Raw genomic sequence first — 13,538 nt, 5'->3', positions numbered from 1 at the left:
ACATTTCTTATAAAAAACAAAGAAGTCAAAAGAGCATAAATGTGTTGTCAACATAATGAATAAATTGTGATATATATCCTTAAACTGGATGTAATATAGCAATGAAAATGACTAAATATGAGCCATTTGTATGTACTTGGAGTTTTCACAAATATAATACTAAGCAAAAAAAATCTAGTTTAAAAGATGCTATGATACTTTTTATTCAGATATTTAAAGGGATAAAATAATAACATATATTAGGTAAGGTGTATATCAAGAAATAAATAGAAATAGTAACCATCATATGCAGGATTATAGCTACCTCCACAGAAATGAAAAGAGGATAAGAGGAAGCTTCAGCTAATTTTTTTTTTTAAACTGGGCTGTGGATACATGAGCGATCATCATAATATCTCTTGTGTTTTGTATAATGTCTAAAATATTTAATAATAATGTATTTTCTTTCATGGTATTAATCCATTCAAAAGTGAACCCATGTTTCAACAAATTCCTAAGAAGATCTTTTCAGAAAGTATACTGAAGTAAAAGAAGTTTACACCAGAGTGTTTGGAGACACTGAAGCAGGTGAACTTTCAGATTCTTGATTCTGTGGATCAGCATTGCTAACAGTTAAGTATGATGAATGAGAAACTGGGTAACCTTAGAGGGCATCTGATCCTTTCTCAAGAATGGAGAAGTTGCTTTGAAAGGACATTTTCTGTTTGATCTCTTTTACTATTTGTGCTCAAACATAATATTTAATTAGAGAAGAATATGAATATAGAGATAATTTGGGGACAGTGGTATGCTGGTCAATAGCAAGCTGCTTAGGGATGGGAGAGCAGCAAAAGCCTGATTTATAGCAATGGTCAATTTTAATGGCATATTCACTCCTACCATGGTTGATTTGTGCTACCAGCTTGCTTTTGATGAATGCAAAGTTGGGAAGAGATATGCACAGTTGGCTAGTATGAGCAGGCTCTAGCTAGTAAAGTAATAGAGAGTTGTCACAGAAGACTTCTAGAGATTAGAGAGATCTGACACAGTAGAAGTCATCCATTGCCCAAGATGATACCAGATTTTCCCAATCGTTAAATGAATACAGAGTCTCTCAATAAATACACTTGGATAAAAGGGTAGAAGAATAGGCTCTTAATAGAGAAAGTTGAGTTTTTCCCATTTTTGACCTAAAAATACATGTTTACAACATTTCCTGCATTTCAGTAGGTAAGCCTTCTCCTTGAAAGCAGATTTATTTCCAATTAAATGTTCTAATGTCTCAGATACTCTAAAATGGAAGTAGTATGTTGTTGCCACAATGAAATGTTGATGTCCTTAATCAAATAAGGTCGACAAATACCGTTAAAAGAGAGAAGCTAATAGCAAAAGAGATAGAAATGTATGGAGTTGGTTACATGTGGGGAAGATGACACACAGGTATAGTTTCTCAATCCCCAGACTGTCATGGAAAGAGCTAGGGATGCACAGCTGAGCGTGATTCTGTCTGTGAGAAGGAAGAATACAACTTGGTGAGGGAAGGTTCTCCCACATCTACATAGAGGTTTGAGGGCCTCTTGAATTGTTGGAAAGGCTCAGAATCAGGCTCTGACTGCACAGCAGGTGTGTGAATGCAGTGGTAAGCAACCCCCAACACATTGCTCCATGTTTTCTGAGGAGCAGGAGCTGATTTTCCAAGCTCTTTTCTAAGCCCAGCCAGACTTCAAACCTGTTTGAGGTTTACTCCTGGAGGCAAACTAAGAAATACTTAGTGACAAGATGAAAATCTCAAATAATGTGGGAAATATTGTGATTAGAAAAGAATTTGGGGGGGGGGGCATGTGGGTGGCTCAGTGGGTTAAAGCCTCTGCTTTTGGCTCAGGTCATGATCCCAGGAGGGACCGACCGAACCTTGCATCGGGCTCTCTGCTCAGCAGAGAACCTGCTTCCCTTCCTCCCTCTCTGCCTGCCTCTCTGCCTACTTATGATCTCTGTTTGTCAAATAAATAAATAAAATTTAAAAAAAAAGAAAAGAATTTTTGTCTTGTGTCTCATTACCTTCAGCTTCTCACCCCAGACATCTACTATCATCAGATGGTGGCATTCAATATGCAAACTTTTTCTTTAACCTTGGATCAAAACTAGAAAGACGAGCTAACCTAAGAAATTTCCTTTTTAAGGTAATATAGGATGAAAGCCTGAACAACGTGGTTTTCCTAGGAGGCCTTAACATTATCATGTCAGCTTCTTTGTTAAAAGATTTAATAGGAGATAAAATTTCTAAAATTTTCATTTGGGAATGTTCTGCACATGTAGCTAGCTTATAGAAAATATTGCTACACATATAGCTTTAAAAAACCACTTCTATTATTTCCAGAGAGCCATAACAATAAATTTTGCTGTTCCCACTGTTTAATAATAGATTTTTAATTACTGCTTATTTTTTCCTTGGGATTTGAGAGGTTTGTTTCATTTTTTGTCTACTTTATGAAGAAATAACATGCTCAATTTGTTTCTCAAGAATTTATGAACACTTTCTAGAACCTATGTCTTATGTTGGTCCCAAGATCTCTCCAGCTACCAAGGCTTGAAGGCATAAGGAATATAAATAGTCATTCAAAAGAGAGCTGCTTTTCAGAAGTCTCACACAACTGACTATCAAATTATTTTCTTAACCGCTTTATTCCCCCAACTACAATGCTTTTAAAAATGTATTTTTTTCATAAATTGAAATGATACTTAGAAATTTGGGGGAAAGGCTTTTTATGTACTAACTTTTTTTTTTAAATGTGCTTCTTAGTATGATCTTCTTTCATTCACTCAGTTATCTTCAATAGGTAATTTTTGGTTAATACCATACTAGCTGCTAGATTCTCGGAAAGGAGCAGGTTATCTGAGTTGACTCAGATTAATCAGATTAGACTGGAGACAATCTTCTATCCCTAAGCAATTGGCTCACCCTGAAATTTCAATCAGGATATATTTCTTGGGGGCCCCTGGGTGGCTCAGAGGGTTAAAGCCTCTGCCTTCAGCTCAGGTCATGATCCCAGAGTCCTGGGATCGAGCCCCACATCAGGCTCTCTCCTTGGCAGGGAGCCTGCTTCCTCCTCTCTCTCTCTGCCTGCCTCTCTGCCTACTTGTGATCTCTGTCTGTTGAAAAAATAAATAAAATATTTAAAAAAAAAAAAAAAAGATATATTTCTTGGTAGTCTAAAAGTCTTTTTGGTCTTTTAGGCTCCCATTTAAAAAGAAATCCCACTCTTTCTTTGTACCTGTCTGTATTATTTTTTCTTGCAGCACAGGGAATGCATTCCTTTTAGAGTATGAAAAAATATACATATGAAGTGTCGCTAGATAGGCTAATTTTTTAAGCTGCTATCAACTAATGTCTTGATGAAGATGAACTGACAGCTGGTTGAGAACTTTATAGGTACCTTTCAAGGAGTAAGTGAGATGGAAGTAGGAAGAAGATGTAGAGAGGAAGGCGAAGAGCAAAGACATATTTCCCCCTCATTCCAAATACTGTCGCAGGGACATCTGTTTAAGATTGGCAGATTGCACAGATGCATTTTCTTATGCTGCCTTCAGGAATCCAGCTAACATGACAGTACAGAGACAAAAACAAAAAAAAAGGTAAAAGCCATAATCCCACAAGGATAAAGAGAGAAGTAGAAGAGACAAGAGCAGACAAGTTAAAAAAAAAAATCTAGAAATAGAAAGAGACAGATGAATGATAAAGCATACAGAGAGCTGGACAATGCTGAAAGCTACCTGCCTTCCCAGAAAGCAAATCTGTTGGCCCCACAGAACTACAAAAAGGCCAATGAACAGGATGTGGTGGGCAGATGGGCCTCAGAACAGGAGGGATGGTTGAGATTCCCTGTAAGAAGCAGTTTGTACAATCATCTTTCCCCCACCCAACACCCCAGAATTGAGCACTTTCTTGAGAAGAGCGTTGCACGTTGGGCTGAGAACAGTGGGAGTCCTCGTCTCATCATATTCTACCCCCAAACCTGGACAAGAAGGAAGGACCAGGAAAGGCATTGTGAGTTTCTTTTATACCATCACATGGTGTAATAATGAAATACTGTGGTCACTACTTGGATTTAAACAGGCATCTCTCTTGGGAAGCTGCGGCCCATAACTCAAATGAGCATATAATTAAAAAAATCATTTCTATTTAGCTTTGAATTGCATTATAAAAATTGCAGCTTTTTTATTTTTTACACATTTTCTTAATTATGTTTTGCTTTGTGTAATATTAAAACTAGTTTTTAACTCCCTGTTCACTGGCTGAGTGAGAGCGAGGAGAGGTAGGCCGAAAGTGGAGATGGTGTTTAAAAATGTATCCACGCCCACAAACATGGATACCTGGTAAAGACATCCCTGCATAAAACATCAGTTAAGTTAAATTTATATGGGATCTTTAAGACTAATAAAATTCCAGCCATTTTAAGAATCATTAACAATCAGCAACTATTCCAGGAATCAGGATGATCATTCAGGGCATATTTATTCCAAGTGAATAAAAGGCAGATGACTTGAATCTACAGCAAAATAGTCACAAAATTAAAGGCAAGGAATGACATCATCTAAACAGACTTCATCTCCCAGAATAGTGGCAAAACTCAAGTATAATCAGCAACGTACGCAGGATGCTTTACCCCCAGTCTTGTGACTTGACAGAGTACGTCGCACCATAGGTTTGATGGGAATATTCCTTATTAAAAAACAAAACAAAATAAAAAACCAAGCCACAAAACTTTTACAGAATTAGCAGTAGTAGTTATTCATCCCAAGTGGATTTCCATCTGTTTTTGTGCACTATTGGAGATGGTTGGTCATCTACATCTTTCCATGAGGTATAGTCTCACAAAGATTTTTTAAGAGTATGTTATCACAAAATATTTTCTATACCAAACCAGATATCGTCCAAAGATAAATCACATCTCCCTCTCTTATATTCTCTCTCATTTTCTTTTCCTTTTTTCTTTTTTCACTTCTTTGGTCACTTAATGAGATGTTCATTATACTATGGAACTAGATAAGCCTTCTATATAACACAGGGTTGCAACATATATCCTCCCTCAGAGATCTTCCATTTAAAGATGATTTTTCAAGTTATATTTAATTAAAGGAGGAATAAAGTTTTTTATGAAGAAAATCGAATGAAATTTTTCAAATAAAACAGTTAATACACTTTTCTTGACATCACTTTAATGTTCAACATGTCAATGATTTAGAGAGAAATCATAATTTCTTCATTGTATATTCCCAGGGTCAGAGGAAAGACATTTTCCTTATGAGACAGGAAGTAAATAAAGAACTATTGAAAATAATGATGTATTCACCAGGCTTGAAGGTCATGTGCCTCTGAACACCTCAAAGTGTCACAACTTTGAACCCATATCTACCCTCCTAGACACTTAATACTATTCTAATTCTATCCATGAGTTTTCCATGATCCTTCTTTTTTTCAAGGATTAAAAAAAAGATTTATTTATTAATTTTAGAGGAAGAGACAGAGTGGGAGTGCGTGCATAAGCAGGGGAGGGGCTGAGGAAAGAAAAAGAGAGAGAGAGAATCCCGAAGCAGACTCCCCACTGAGTAGGGAGCCTAATGAGGGCTCACCCCCAGGACCCTGAGATCATGACCTGAGCCAAATCATGAGTTGGGCACTCAACTGACTGAGCCACCCAGATGCCCTTGCCACAATCTTTTCTAAATATTCTGTCTTTCCCATGGGTTTGGTCACTGCTGCTTTGGCATAAGATTGCCACTCTGCGAGGTTCAGCCATCTTGGACAGAAAATGAAGAAATCACAACATAGAGAATAACCATCAGCATCTGCTGTATATTCATGGTCTCAGAGACCCCGGGCTCATGCCTACTCTTTCAGATAGCATTCTTAACTGCTGGCCACAATCAACAGGGCAGGGCTAACTCACATCTCTAACAGTGTTCTATCATCAGACTTCTGAGTATAGTCTCTTCTGTCCCAAGACCCCCACTGAAAGAACACTCTCCTTTTAACCCTACTGTGAGCTTTGCCTTCTTGTCACAAGTTCTTCATTTTTCCTAGTTGATCAATTAGAAACTAGTGTTCCTGGTTGAGGAACTCCAGGAGAGGCATTACCCTGATACACATCCCTCACAGAAATCTAGACTTTTCCTCTGGTTCTAACAGAACAATAATACTGAAAACAGTAGCCCTGCATGAAGCCTCTTCTCAGCATCCAGGTCAGTCAGTCTTAGACCACCCTATTGCTAAGAAATCAAAGGTCCACAAAAATGTTCTCACACAAAAACAAATGCCCTTCCTTAGCTGGTTTCTTTCCAGTTCTTTGAAGTTGAAAATTATGTCTGTATCTCTTTCCTGAAGTCCTCTTCATCTGAGATTCTCATTCCAGAAAACAGCTGCTCAAGCAAGAATACATGCAATCTCAAAGAATAAATTATAGTATACAAGCAGCCTACATTATAAATATATTCATAAAGCAGAAACACATCTCTCAAAGAAGCAACAAAATCTGTAGAGACATAGCTTTGCCAAAAACTTATGCACAACAGTTAAAATTACCAAAGAGACTACATAGTTTCTCAGTTTATAACATCTGCAGTCATGTTTACATACTGAGGAAAAGAGCCAGAGAGGAAAGAGATGCTAAAATGCAGAATAAGAGATACGTGCAGGAAAAAAAAAATCTCTTAGGAGGACTATAATTAGGGAATCGAATGAAATGGAAGTCAGAACAAGAATGGATGAAATAAACTTAGAAAGAAGGTAAAGCTGGTTGAGGTTTGGGAATAGAGTTCTGGGAAAATAATGCAACCTGAAATGGAAACTTCTAATATGATCCAGGGAGTAGAAAGAATACAACAGCAGATTTATTTCAATTCCATAATTAACTCCTGGGTGGTTAGCAGATCAACTTCTTTACCCTTCTGAGTTTGAATTATCTTCATAAAAGAAAAATATCACTACATCTCTGCTTATTGGTCACATTAAGACATAGAAATAGCAAATGCATGCTCATAGTGAAAGAGAAGAGAGCAAACATGCATTCAGGTATATAATATCTTGTCCATGATCCAGAGGGAATATAAATGAGAAATTTTGTATGCTTGCTGGATAATTAGAGCAGAGATGCTAATTGCAGCAAATGAAAGGCAAGATTCTCTCCTCAATAGTTTCAATGTTTTATACTGAAGTTGGTTAATCATTAGGTCTATGATATGGGATATGGATTGTATCAGATGTGAAGAAGGAGATTACAGAATATCATCTTGTTCATCATGTAGGAAAGGCTGCCTGCTCTCAGAACTGGCATAAGTTATGATGGAAAGAGAATAAGTTTTGAAGTCCTGTTATTTTAATATTCTGGCTCCATTGTTTTTTCACCTGTGAATTAGATACGTCTTGAAACCCCCTGAACAAGATAGCAATAAAAGTGGTGCCTCACAAGTTTGCCAGCTTCTCTCTCTCTCTCTCTCTCTCTCATCTCTGTGAGGCAGCACTGGTTTGAGTCACTGTAAAAGACAGAAGTACAAGGACAATACCAGGGAACAGGATGATAAAAATGTCTGGAGAGTCTAGGTAGGATAACACAAGCTTGTCTATGTGGGAGGAAGTGCTTAGATAATGTTGGGGTCAGAAACTGGTCAGAAACTGAGGTAACACTGTAGAATCTTCCAGATAGGGTACCTCATAGCTCAGTTCTTATATTCTTTGTATGTATTCCATATATATTCTGTCACTGAATGTTTTCATCCAGGTCCTTGCCCTTCAATACCAACTTCCTAGTTCCCTGTCATTGCTACAGACTAGATGACTATCACAAACTACGTGGCTTACACCCACAGAAATTTATGGTCTCACAGTTCTGAAGGATAAAGATCCAAAATTAAGGCATCAGTCAACAGGGGCAAGTTCCCTTCTCCCCTGTAACAGGAGAATCCATCCATTCTTGCCTCTTCTAGCTTCTGGTAGTTTGTTGGCAATCCTTGGATTTCTTGAGTTTGCAGCTGCATCCCTCCCATCTCTGCCTCCATTAACATCATGTGGCATTCCCCTGATGTGTCTGTTATCCCTGTGTCTGTTCTTCACTTTCTATAAGGATACCCACCAGTCATATTAGATTTAGGGCCCATCCTACTTCAGGATAACCTCATCTTGCCTTGACTACACCTGCAATGACCACATTTCCAAAAAAGTTTACATTCTAAGGTACTAAGCGTCAGGACTTCAACATATCTTTTTGGAGGGCACAATTCAACCCATAATAGTATCCATATACTCTGATTCCCAAATTCATATCTTTATTATTGATCCTGAGTGATTCCCCAATTGCTTACTAAACATCTCCCTTGGATATCTAAATAGGCATTTCGACATGTGCAAAATTTATCAATTGTTCCACCTCCCTCAAGTCTTTCCTTTCTCAGCCTTCTCCATCTCAGTGTATGGGGCTATCACCTGCCTCACCATTCAGTTTAAAAAATCCATGAGTCATCTGTTGTTCCTCCTTTATCTTCATCCCCTACGTATATCCCATTAACAGCTTCTTATTCTTCAGCCTCCATGATGGGAGCAGAATCATCCATTTCTCTCATCTGTTCTCCCACCATACAGGTTGAAATCACCATGGAACACAAAAAATAGCCTCTAAAATTATTTCCTTGCTGATATCATCATTACTCTATAGCCCATTCTCCATGTAGCACTCATTTTTTAAAGATAAATCAAACCACAACAATCCTCTTGAAACTCTCAAAGTATTCCTGCCATATGTAGAATGAATTTTGAACTTCTCACCATGGTTTACCAAAACTCATGAGGCTTGAGTTCAACACCACCATCTCATATGTCTACCCTTCCACTTATATTAGCCCAGTCATGCTTGGAGTCAATGATTCCAGCAACTCTCTCATTCAAATTGCCCAGAATCCAAAAATGAGATGTTCATGAGAGTAGGGAACAGAGGAGTGAAGGGGGAGGGAGAGAAGGGAAACATACTAACTGGCATTTCATGGTTGCAAGGAGATTGAGAGTGCGCCCTCTTTTATATACCCATTTCACCCAATCCTTCTTGTTTCACTCCTGCTTCTGCTTCCTGCTCTCAGTTTCTCAAGTTCTGAGCTTTGCAATTGGGTTACCTTTTACAGATACTTCAGCTGAGGTGTCTTTCCTCTCTGCTAGGTCAGGTACTTCTTTAACTGACTTTCTAACTTCCAAAATTCATAGCAATCTCTTCCACAGATGTCTTCTTTCCTGTTCTGTTTGACCTTATGAATTGATACACTTTTAATTCTTAATTTTTTCTTTAGTGAAGTTTGGGAGTGAGGGTAGACGCATGCATGTAATCAATCTGCCTGATTCATGGAACACATACCCACCATTTACTTGATTTCCCTTTTCCAACTCTTCCATTGTAAGTGGCAGAAAACCCATGGATTTGAAACAAAGTAAACATGATGTCATCTGTGTAAGAACAATGAATGGGGTAATAGGCTAGAGCAGGATTTCTCAACCTCAGCACTATTGGCATTTGGGGCTGGATAACTCTTTGTTGTGGGGAGATGTCCTGCACATTGTAGAATGTTTAACAGCATCTCCAATCATAACCCATGCTCCTAGTCATGACAGACAAAATGTCTCCAGATGTTACTAGATTTCTCCTAGAGTGGTAGTGTGGGGGAGATGTCCCCTGATGGAGAATCACTTATTTAGAGAAAAATTAGAGCAATGTTACCAGGCTAAGGAAGAGAGGGTGACAAACATAAGAAAGATCCTCTACTCCTTGATTTAATCAACAAAAACAAGACTTGGAAAACCTTCCAGCAAGATACATCCTCATACTTTTCACCCTACCAAAAGAAGATAAACTTCTAGTTATAAAATAACTAAGTCACGGGGGTATATTATTGTACAACACGGTGACTATAGTTAATAATACTGTGTTGTATATTTGGAAGTTGCTAAGAGAGTAGATCTTAAAAGTTCTCATCACAAGAAAAAACATTTTGTAACTACATTTGATGGTGGATGTCATTAGACACGGTGGTGATCATTTTGCAATGTCTGCTAATATCGAATCATCAGGTCATACACTGGAAACTAACATAATGTTATATGTCAGTTACACCTCAACAAAAAATTCTTTTGATTCCAAATTATTGTATGATTATTTAGGAAATAAATAAGGAAAAAAGAAATCAGACCCCAGAAAAAGCAGGAATGGAAAATGCGCAGGTGGCTCTAAGGAACTCAGCAGTAGGATCCTTTGATTGTCACACAAATGTTTCATTATTTACATCATTCAGTATCTCTGCAGCACAAACTGTTTCTTTTCTACCGACCTTCCAATATATGTCATATATAAATTTATATTTACCACACATTCTTTCAATGCATATTTGTTTCCCACCCTCAATATGTCAGAGACCACTGGGGGCATTGCACATACAGCTGTGTGTGTGACATTCAGGGCCTTATCCTCATGGTGCTTATATTCATGCTAGGCAACTGATAAGAAATAGCAAACTGATCAGTAAATAATTAACTCAGGTGGTGACAAATGCTGCATGGAAAATAAGAGAGCATAATGTGTTAGAAATGAATGCCAGGGGGCAAGATTAGACTAGTAAATTGGGGAAGACCCACTAAAGAGAGAACAACTCATTCAAAACTCAATAAGATAATTGCAGGAGATAATTAAAGGTTTCCCATAGGAAGCTCCAGAAAGAGAAATCTAGAATTAAAGAGTCAGCGCCATATATGCATGTGGTGTGGATGCATGTATATGTGGTTATGTATCTGTGCCATGATCTGAATATTTGGGTCCCCCCAGTATTCATATGTTAAAATCCTAACCCTCCAAAGGTAATGGCATTAGGAGGAGGGGCTTTTGGGAGATGACTGAGTCATGAGTAGGAAAGCTTCATGAATGAGATTAGTGCTCTTACAAAAGAGACCCTCCAAAGTTCTCCAGCCCCTTCCACCATGTGAGGACATGGTGAAAAGACAGCCAATTAGGAAGCGTGTTCTCACCAGACACTGAATCCACCAGTATCTCTATCTTGGACTTCCCAGCCTCCAGAACCATGAGAAATGAATGTCTATTGTTAATAAACCACCCAGTCTGTGGTATTTTTTTTTTATAGCAGCCTAAGCAGATGAAGACCATTGCACAAATACATACATTTAAATGAACTCCTCTACTTCCTTGCTGTTGTCCATTCGTAGGAACTCCTCCCTCATTGACATAGGCCAGCAAATGGTCACCAGAGTTGCCAGCTCCCTTCTCCTATCACCTCCTCTATCTTCAGTTCCCACCCTTACCTGCCTCATTTTTGTGGTATTTCCAAATTTGAAATCATCTGATGGGCTGAATTTATCTTTTTGTTCCAAGGAATGCCATAAACTGCTTGCCAGTCCAGGGATTGACTTGTAGATTGGATACCCTCCCCTAATCTTATCAAGTTCATGACCGAGAAATACCAGGTAGTGTCAGAATACCTTCCTGCCATTTTCCAAGAGCCGTAATGTAGTCAAGTCAGCTTCTCTTTAAAGAGCCTGTGGGTAAGCAAGCTTCCTGACTGACGTATCTCCTGAAATCATCAGCTGAATCGTCCTTCGCTGTGTAGTCAAGGCCATTCTGCCCTTCAGCTCTGCTATCATTCATGTTCCATTTTTAATTTATCACCCAGAGAAATCCCTGGAAGATATCAGAAAAATCATCCAGGAAAGAGCAGAGGTTAAAAGCAAAAGATAAGTATATGTCTTCCTCACAACAATCCAAGATTGAAACTGATTTTCCGTGGACACTGAAATGAACATATATTTTCTGTTTCCTAGTTCACATTCTCTGGTGTGAATCCTAAACTCATGTATTAAATAAAAAATTGTTGCACAGCTATTTAAGCCAAAATATGGTTCACAAACATAATAGATTCAATTCCTACCTTTAAGAGTTTACATTGGAGTGGGGACATTCAATGGCTATTTACAACATCTCTGTGACTACTCAGAACTCTTTTGAGTGCCCTTCTGGTGTTTTTCAAAATTTTCACTTAAGTTGTCTGGTTCCCCAAGGAAGATGCCAAAAACTCAATATCCCAGCCTCTCTTGCAACTAAAGCACAGAAGCACAGGTGTATGAGTGCGCTCTTCTGGTCACATACTTTGATAAGATAGAAAATATAAGATAGAAAGTATAGAAGAAGGTACCATGACGATGAAGGCCTAAAATGATTTTTTTTTTTTTTTTTGTGAGGGTGGCATGGCTTTGCAAAGTCATCCAGGCCAGAGAGGGATGACTTATTAGGATTTTTACAAGAGTATTTAGTGCCCAAGATGTGGTGTCCCTGGTTAAGTAGCCTTATCGTATAATTTTGCCATTTCCTAGATTTGTATCATTCTATATGGTAGCTAATAGCCAGGTGTATTTATTGGGCTCTCACAATGTGGCTAATAGAACTAATAGTAAATTTTAAAATTAATTTAAGTTAGTATTTTATTTTATTTTTTTAAAGATTTTTATGTATTTATTTGACAGACAGAGATCACAGGTAGGCAGAGAGGCAGGCAGAGAGAGAGGAAGGGAAGCAGGTTCCTTGCCCGAGGATCATGACCAGAGCCAAAGGCAGAGTCTTTAACCCACTGAGCCACCCAGGCGCCCCAATTAGTATTTTAAAACAGCTGCTTCATTTAGTTATTGGAAGTCTTTTAAGTACATTTGGAACAACTATGCAATATCAACTTTTTCAACTGTAAATTTTATGAAGCCAAAATCCAGATCAGATTTTCTGATAGAAATTTACTATGCAAATTGAAACAAGCTGTTAAGGATAAAATATACACAGGATTTTAAAGGTTTCATAAGAGATGATGTAAAATATTCCATTAATATTATAACTAATAGTTAGTTATACAGTAGTACCATGCATTGATGACATATAATAATATTTTGGATTGAGCAAGGTAAATAAAATATATCTTTAAATTAACTTCACCTCTCTCATTTTACTCTTTTAACATGACTATGGAAAACTCACAGTTACATATGTGGTTCATGTTATGTTTTTATTGGACAGTGATTTCTTAGACAAATGACTCTCAAATTTTAATATAGAACAGAATTACCTGGAAGGCATGGTAAATATAGCGTTTTAACTGAGAGTGACAGGAGGAAGTCAAGGAGGGAATCTGAAGAAGTGACCTTTCTGGAGAGGTCTGAAGGTGAAGATTTGGGAAGAGGACTGCTACAAAGAGACAGAACAGCGTGAAGTGGGATCTGAGGCAAGAAAACAATTGGTATTTCTGACAAGCTCCTAGAGGCTCTTGTGGCAGAAGGAAGAAAACACAGCGAGAAATCAGAAAAGCACGTGGGAACCAAATTCCGTGGCTCTGTAGGTCTTGTTAGACAGTCTGAGTTTTATTCAAAGTGCAAGGAAAATACATGAAAAAATATCAACCAGTGGAATATGGAGATCTGATAATATTTCTAAAAGACTCCTTAATACCTGGAAAATGGATTGAACATGAGCAAAGTGGAAACG

Source organism: Enhydra lutris, unplaced genomic scaffold (genome assembly GCF_002288905.1).
Source record: "Enhydra lutris kenyoni isolate GAN:26980312 unplaced genomic scaffold, ASM228890v2 scaffoldscaffold2, whole genome shotgun sequence".
Classification (NCBI taxonomy): Eukaryota; Metazoa; Chordata; class Mammalia; order Carnivora; family Mustelidae; genus Enhydra; species Enhydra lutris.
This window is presented reverse-complemented; position numbering follows the sequence as displayed.